Source organism: Lactuca sativa, chromosome 5, assembly GCF_002870075.4.
Source record: "Lactuca sativa cultivar Salinas chromosome 5, Lsat_Salinas_v11, whole genome shotgun sequence".
NCBI classification, from domain to species: Eukaryota; Viridiplantae; Streptophyta; class Magnoliopsida; order Asterales; family Asteraceae; genus Lactuca; species Lactuca sativa.
The window spans coordinates 78394893-78401910 of NC_056627.2; positions in this window are offsets into that span (position 1 = coordinate 78394893).

Here is a 7018-nt window from a genome sequence, read left to right on the forward strand (position 1 = left end):
GTATCTTGGCCTACAGCACAAAGCAGGACTCGCCTCAACCCAACTCCAGTCCAAACAACCATGTGCACATAAACATACAGTCATATAAGAATTCACAGTCAACAGGCCGATCAAACAGATCACATAACATATCATCTTCCTAACCAGGATACCGACCTAACCGGTCACTAGCATAGCATCACCCTACATATCAGGGAACCGACCTTAACCAGGTCTCTAACATATACCATCCTAGCTACTAGGATGCAAACATATCAAAGCAATAACATAACAACAGATACCCAGATCTCAATCCGATAAAGGGTCGGCCTTGGTGCCTTATACCCTGTAAATATAGTGAGGATAACTCACCTCGCACTGCCGAAACTCTGAACTGAAGAGCAGATTCTCGAATCACCAACTCACCGCAAATCCCGAACTAGCCATCATAACAAAATAAACATTAGGCCAAGCATACATCCACTTATCAGGCCAAGGCCAAAGTCCAAATCTTATACAAAGTCCAATATTGGCCCAATTTACCAAATTGGGCCCACCTCACCAAATGGGCCTAGATCCAAGGTCCATAACAATAATTGGGCCCAAAACACTCTATCCATAATTTCCAGACTTGGCCCATAAACCAACTACCCATAAACGACCCAAACTCTAAGGCCCAATATTAAGGTCCAATCAGGGGGAGTACGTTGGGCGTACCTTCCTTGGTATGCGGGGCGTACACACTAAAACGCAGCTGAGGATCGGGGCCCTGACCCGCTACGCGGGGGGTACAACCATGTTATGCGGGGCGTAACTTCGCTACTCATAAAGTCCTTATAACCTCTTAATGGCTTGAGCTCTTAAGCCCAAACTTCAGATCCCTAGGCTAAATACGCCTAAGATTCATAAAGTCTCAAACTTTATCACTTGGGACGTCTAAAAGCTCTTAATCTAAGGTCTTAATCCATTAAGACCTATATATCTCACACGTGGAACAACTACAGCCCTTGGGACCTCATTTTTCTCACTCAAGACCTCTCCAAAGGTCTGAAAGGACAGGTAATCTCGGCCAACACCAAGCATGAATCAAGATGAGAACTTTGGGACAAGAACGATGCTAAAACTTCACAACACTTATATCTATGCAAAATAAATGGTAAGCAAGAAGCTTTATACCTCAAAAAGCTCCAAAGGATGATATTTCTTCAGATCTACAAGCTCCAACCGTTCCTTTCCTTCTTTGACAACTTCTCCTTTCTTCTTCTAGCTTTTCTTTTGCCAAAATGAGCTTTCCAAGGCCAAACACACCCAACAATGGAGGGAATACGGGTTTCTAGGGTTTCTGAGGTTAAGGGTGAGCTTAAGGAGGCTAGGGTATGCATCAACATGTTCCTTATATAGTGGCTAACCCTAAATTTAGGGTTTTAGAACTCTGAGAGTACGTTGGGCGTACTCAGCCTTGAACCCGCTTCCATATACGCCTTACGCTGGGCGTACTCGGCGAGTCCCCAAATTTCATACTTGCCCCTCCTTTTCTACTTTTCCCACAAGATGACCAAAATATCATTTCTCTTAAATCCCGGGGACTCACAATTAGGTACTCTTAGGAACGGGGCGTTACAATTCTCCCCCACTTAAATTAGGCTTCGCCCTCGAAGCCTTCGGCACTTCTACCCCAGAACTTCTCCCGCCACGCACCACTTGGCATTAACCCAACCAGGTTCCTCAAGACGCAACCATCGAAACCCGGAACTCACTTTCTCCTTTCTAGCGGTGTCCTGACTACCGCCTCAAGCTGGCCACCGGCTTCACCCTCTGATAACCACACCTATCAGGCTCCACACTTATCAACCGAGTACCACTCCATGGCACTTCCTCGATTCTGATCACAACAATCTCTTCGCTCTTACGAGCTAAATATAACCCTAAACCACCGGGTTCCCGATTCGAGTCCAACTCTATCCATCCCCATGCTGACAGAATAACACATTCTTCAGCCTCAGAGCAACTCCCATGAGTTCTCCTCTTGCAATCTGATGCACATGCTGAACTAGCTCTAGTACCCTCGGAATGGAAAAACCCGCCACACTAATGACACCCCCAAACATCCCCCAGGATGAATCACCACTACATACACAATTCCTCGATCAGAATCAAACTGGAAATCCAAGACTCCCTCCCAGCATCCTTTCCGAGCCTCTTGGCTCTACCCTCGCGGAAATCCTTCCGCAACCTCAGCAGACATCCCATCCGGATGTGTTTCCATACTACTGCCGCAATCATGCTGCTCAAAGACCATAATTGGACCACTCCAAACATAACTCTGCGCTGCTGTTTTCACTTCCGTGAACTTACACTCACTCTCGGAACTATATTCCTCTCTCTTTCCCTACCAAGGGAATCCACTTGGCCGCCTTGTCACTGCGACAAGTGCCACGGTTCTCGCCCGATGCTACACCACTCTCTTATAGCATAACCGCTATCCATGCAACACACATGCTCTGAATCTGCTCGCAAGGACTCTCAAGTCCATGCACCATCTCCACAAATTGAGATCAATACCCGGGGCCAGACCTACCAATGCTAACATATCGTGACATACTCAATCCATTTCCTCGAACCGATCTAACAGTACCTGCAGAGTCTTCAGCATGACTGGATCGCCTTACCAGGCCTTCAGCCAATCTGGACCACTCTCAGAACCTTCAACCAATCTGGGCCGCCCTCCAGGGCCTTCAGCCTGGCTGGACCGTTCTCCGAGCCTTCGGCCTGACTGGTACGCCTACCGGCCTTCAGTCTATCCGGACCGCTCAACTAGCATTCATCACTCCGAGTTATCTCTCCGGGAAATCCTCCCATGCATACCGTTCTAGCCCTCTAGGGGTTCCAAACTCTATCTCCATCATACAAACTCGATCCCGGCCTGATCCCAGGCCCTCCACAATCAAATACCCTTGGTCTGTATCCCGCCCCGCATGCCTGTCACTTACTCATACCAGCCTACGCTCTTGGCTGACAAAACACTCCTGAATCCCAGACAGCTAAACAACCTCACATGCTCATCGATCTTCCGGAGAAATTTCCAATTCTCCCCCCACTTAGGGCACTGACTATCAACCACCAGTCGCTATCACCGACGTCCCAAAACAACCCTGCACAAAACCAACACTTACACGCGGACTGATTCCCACTAGCACTAACAATCTTCACAAAATCACATATCAACACTGATCGACCCGAGCTCAAAAGAACCTCAATTTGCGGCTAACCACTCCTCAGAATGCAGATGCTACCCGACATTCAGACCAATGCCAGATTTCCACTAATAACCCCCATGAAGGATAACCAACGAAATTCCCAACACTAACCCATAACCAAACCATAACCCTCAAATAACAACGAATACCGCACCGAAAACCACACAATGAGACTAGCAGATAAACAAGACATCAAGAAAGAAACATACCCACGGCTGCATCCGGCACTGCTCTGACCTCCTCTGCTGCAAGCTGAAAAGCATGACCCTGAGCCCTTGGGGGCTCCGCTCCACCCTGACCTCCACCCGTGATCCTCAAAGTGGCCGGTGCTGGAGCCTGCACTGGTCCTCCAGCGAGCTGTGGACAGTTGACCCTCAAATGTCCAACCTGATGACAATGATAACAAATCCTCAAATCCCGAATCGGCGCTGACTGCCGACAATCCCTCGCATAGTGCCCCTCCTTCCCGTACTTGCGGCATGCTCCACCGGACCTACAAACTCCGGTGTGACTCCTCCCACACTTCCCACAAGTGTGGCTACTCAAATCTCCCACTCTAGAATCAACGGTCTTGGACCGTTTTGGCGCCGGCTGCGATTGCACCGGAGCCTGCCTCAGCTCACGCAACTGCAACTCAATCTCTAACTCACGCCGCCTGGCGGCCTCCTGCAACTCCAACAAAGTCTCGCACCTCTGCGTAGACACAAACTGTCTGATATCCCTCTTGAGCATGCTCAGATATCGAGACATCTGAGCCTGCTCCGAAGCGAACTCAGGGCAGAACATCGCCCTCTCTGTGAACATCCTGGTGATCTCAGTCACCGACTGCGAACCCTGCTTCAGCTCAAGGAAATCCTGAGCCAATCTCTCTCTCTCTCTCTCTCTCTCTCAACTCGCGGAACATAACGAGTGTTGAACATCCCTCTGAACTGATCCCATGAAACCGCAGCCCTCTGCGCATCCGAATATGACCCCGTGGTCAATCTCCACCAATCCTTCGCCCCGAGCCTCAACAGGTTCAGAGCACACCTCACCCTCTGATCAGCAGGGAATGAACACGTGAAGAAACACCCCTCCACGTCCGATAACCATCTCATAGCAACAATCGGGTCATGAAATCCATCAAAGGTGGGAGGCTTCGTATTATCGAAGTCCCGATACTGCAAACCCCGACTAGCTCCTCCCCCTGCCGCTGCTACAGCCGTTGTAGCCGCCGCGACAGCCGTCTCTGTGAGAGCTGCATAGCGCTCATCAAAATACTCAACCATGGCGGTATTGATCGACCCAAATAGTTCCGGAAACTCAGCCCGGAACAACGCAGCAATCTCATCATGCAGGATCTCATGAATCCTCGCATCCAACTTGCATGTGTTCATCTGACCAAAAACCTCGGGTGGTACTGACTGTCACACCCCCAAACCAAGGATGGCGGAAACGTCCGGGGGTGGAGGACTTCATGTAGAGTATCACAACAATGAGTATAATAGTGCTCAAAGTAAATACAACCATCATAAATATAATTGAAAAAGTTACACCAAAGTATATGTTTACATGATTCGAATCAATTACATTATGAAACAAAATGAACTGTTTGAAGATCTATCGTCCCATCCTCAAAACGTTGTTGATTTCCTGTTTTCACTGAATTCCTGAGAATACAAGTAGTTTTGAAAAGTGTCAACACAAAGGTTGGTGAGTTTATAAGAGATTTTATTGGAGAAGTAAACCGTTTTCCTTGTAAAAACGAGAAGATATGTATTCAGAAAATCCGATATTTTCTTTATAAAATTTATGTAATGTAGTCTTATAACCGACGACCAAAATGTATAAGTAACCTCTCTTACTAAAGGAAAATGATATGTGTTTAAATTGACATGAACGCACTTGAAATAACTGAAATTCCCGCAAATTCTTATGTTTGTTAATACTTTATGTATATGTAGTCCTAAATCTCAGGACCGAGAAAATAACAAGTATTGTCCATACTTAAAGTTATAAATGTAGTATCACATGATGTGTAGTCATAATTACCAAAACCGAAAGTGTACAGTAATATCTATACTTATTGAGATAAAAGTGATTTTAAAATCGACATAAAACCCTTTTAAGTTTTATAAAAATCCCGTAAACTTTATGTATTGTTATATCCTTATGTGAGCCGCTATAATCATACTTAAGACTAAATGAACCTGCCACGACGTTTCTCAAGCATCATAAGACTGAAATGACATTTGTCACCCGCAGACCTGCAGGTCCAACTGTAGCTAGCAACAAGGTGTGGGGTGTCAAACCCAATATAGATCTATACACAACTATCACGTTCTCCCTCCAGGAGACTCTGATTATAACTAACAGGATTTTATATCCCGCACTCGGAAGTACGGAAAGAGATTGTCTCACAATTTAGGTTAACAAGTTTACAAGTCGTGTGCGGGAGTGTAAAACCTTTCTGTATGAATGTACCCTTTTTGTACGTGTGTGTTATGTGATGTATCATAAACTATACCTATTATAGTTTTATCCAAAACGTTTGTAATATATAAGAACTCTTTTATGAAAAAGCGTTAGGATTACGAAATCCATTAAACTATGCTTATTATAGTTTATATACGTGTTCTAAATGAATGAATAAATCTTATCATGAATGACTTATTTTCAGTTTATGATGATAAAATTTGCAAAGAAACACACTCAATACTTAGAATTTATTATTATACATTTTGCTCAACATAATACAAAGTGTTATGAAAATTATATAATGTTAACTAAATTAGACCTTCCTGCACTGTTTTAGAAAAGCCATAGAAAAATCATACGAAGTCGAAAACTAAATCCGTAAATTCTAAGAGTTCCCAAAATGTGTCTAGTTTACTCATAATTTTTATCATTATTTTTAATGACCTTCAACTTAGGTGAAAAAGTCCATAATCACAGACTGGTCCGAATTGGTGTTTGAAATGATAGGCAGTTTTGTAAAAATCACCATAAATTGTAGAAAAATCGTCTGGAGATGTGCAAGTAGTCATTTTAAAGCTAAGAACTGGAACTACTTACACCTAAAACATTTTTTCAAACAAAAGTGTTTAAGTCGTCCAAAACAGTCCGTGAATGGAGTCTAACTTTTCTGATGAAAGCTGTTAGAAAATTTTAGTTATGTTCTTGGTGTTTTAACTTGTATTCCCCCCCCCCCCTAAAAACTCGAGAAAACATGAAAATGTAGGGGTATGAACTCACCTTGTGTGATTTCAGTAGATAAGTGTTGAAGAAGAGAAGTGTTCAACCCAAGAACACTTGAAGAATCCCTTGAAGATTCGAAGCTCTAACACAATTATAATGAAGTTTGTGTAAGATATCCATGATTTGAGTGGAAATAATTGAGATAATCATAAAGGAAATGGATTATGTTTACCAAATGTGGAGGAAAAACTCAAGATCAGCCCTTGAATCTCGAATTTCTAGAGAGAGAAAGTGAGAGAGAAAAGAGTTTGATCTTCTTGTGAAATGAGAGCAAATGAGAGAAAATGAGGAGAGAGGATGAATATCCAGCTCTCAAAAACGTGGGAAGGAGTGATGATTGAGTGGAAAGGACATTGATGTGACCTAGGTAAGGTGGGGAGGTATGGCTGGTCATAGAGTGGGTGTGGGAGTGGTTGCTTGTGTCATAAAGTAAAGCAAAGTCAACACTCCTCCTATTTGTACTTTTACCCACTTGCTTTTATTATTTAAATAGAGATTTTTATGAATTTATGATTAATATTGCGAATATTTAGGGTTTATTATGT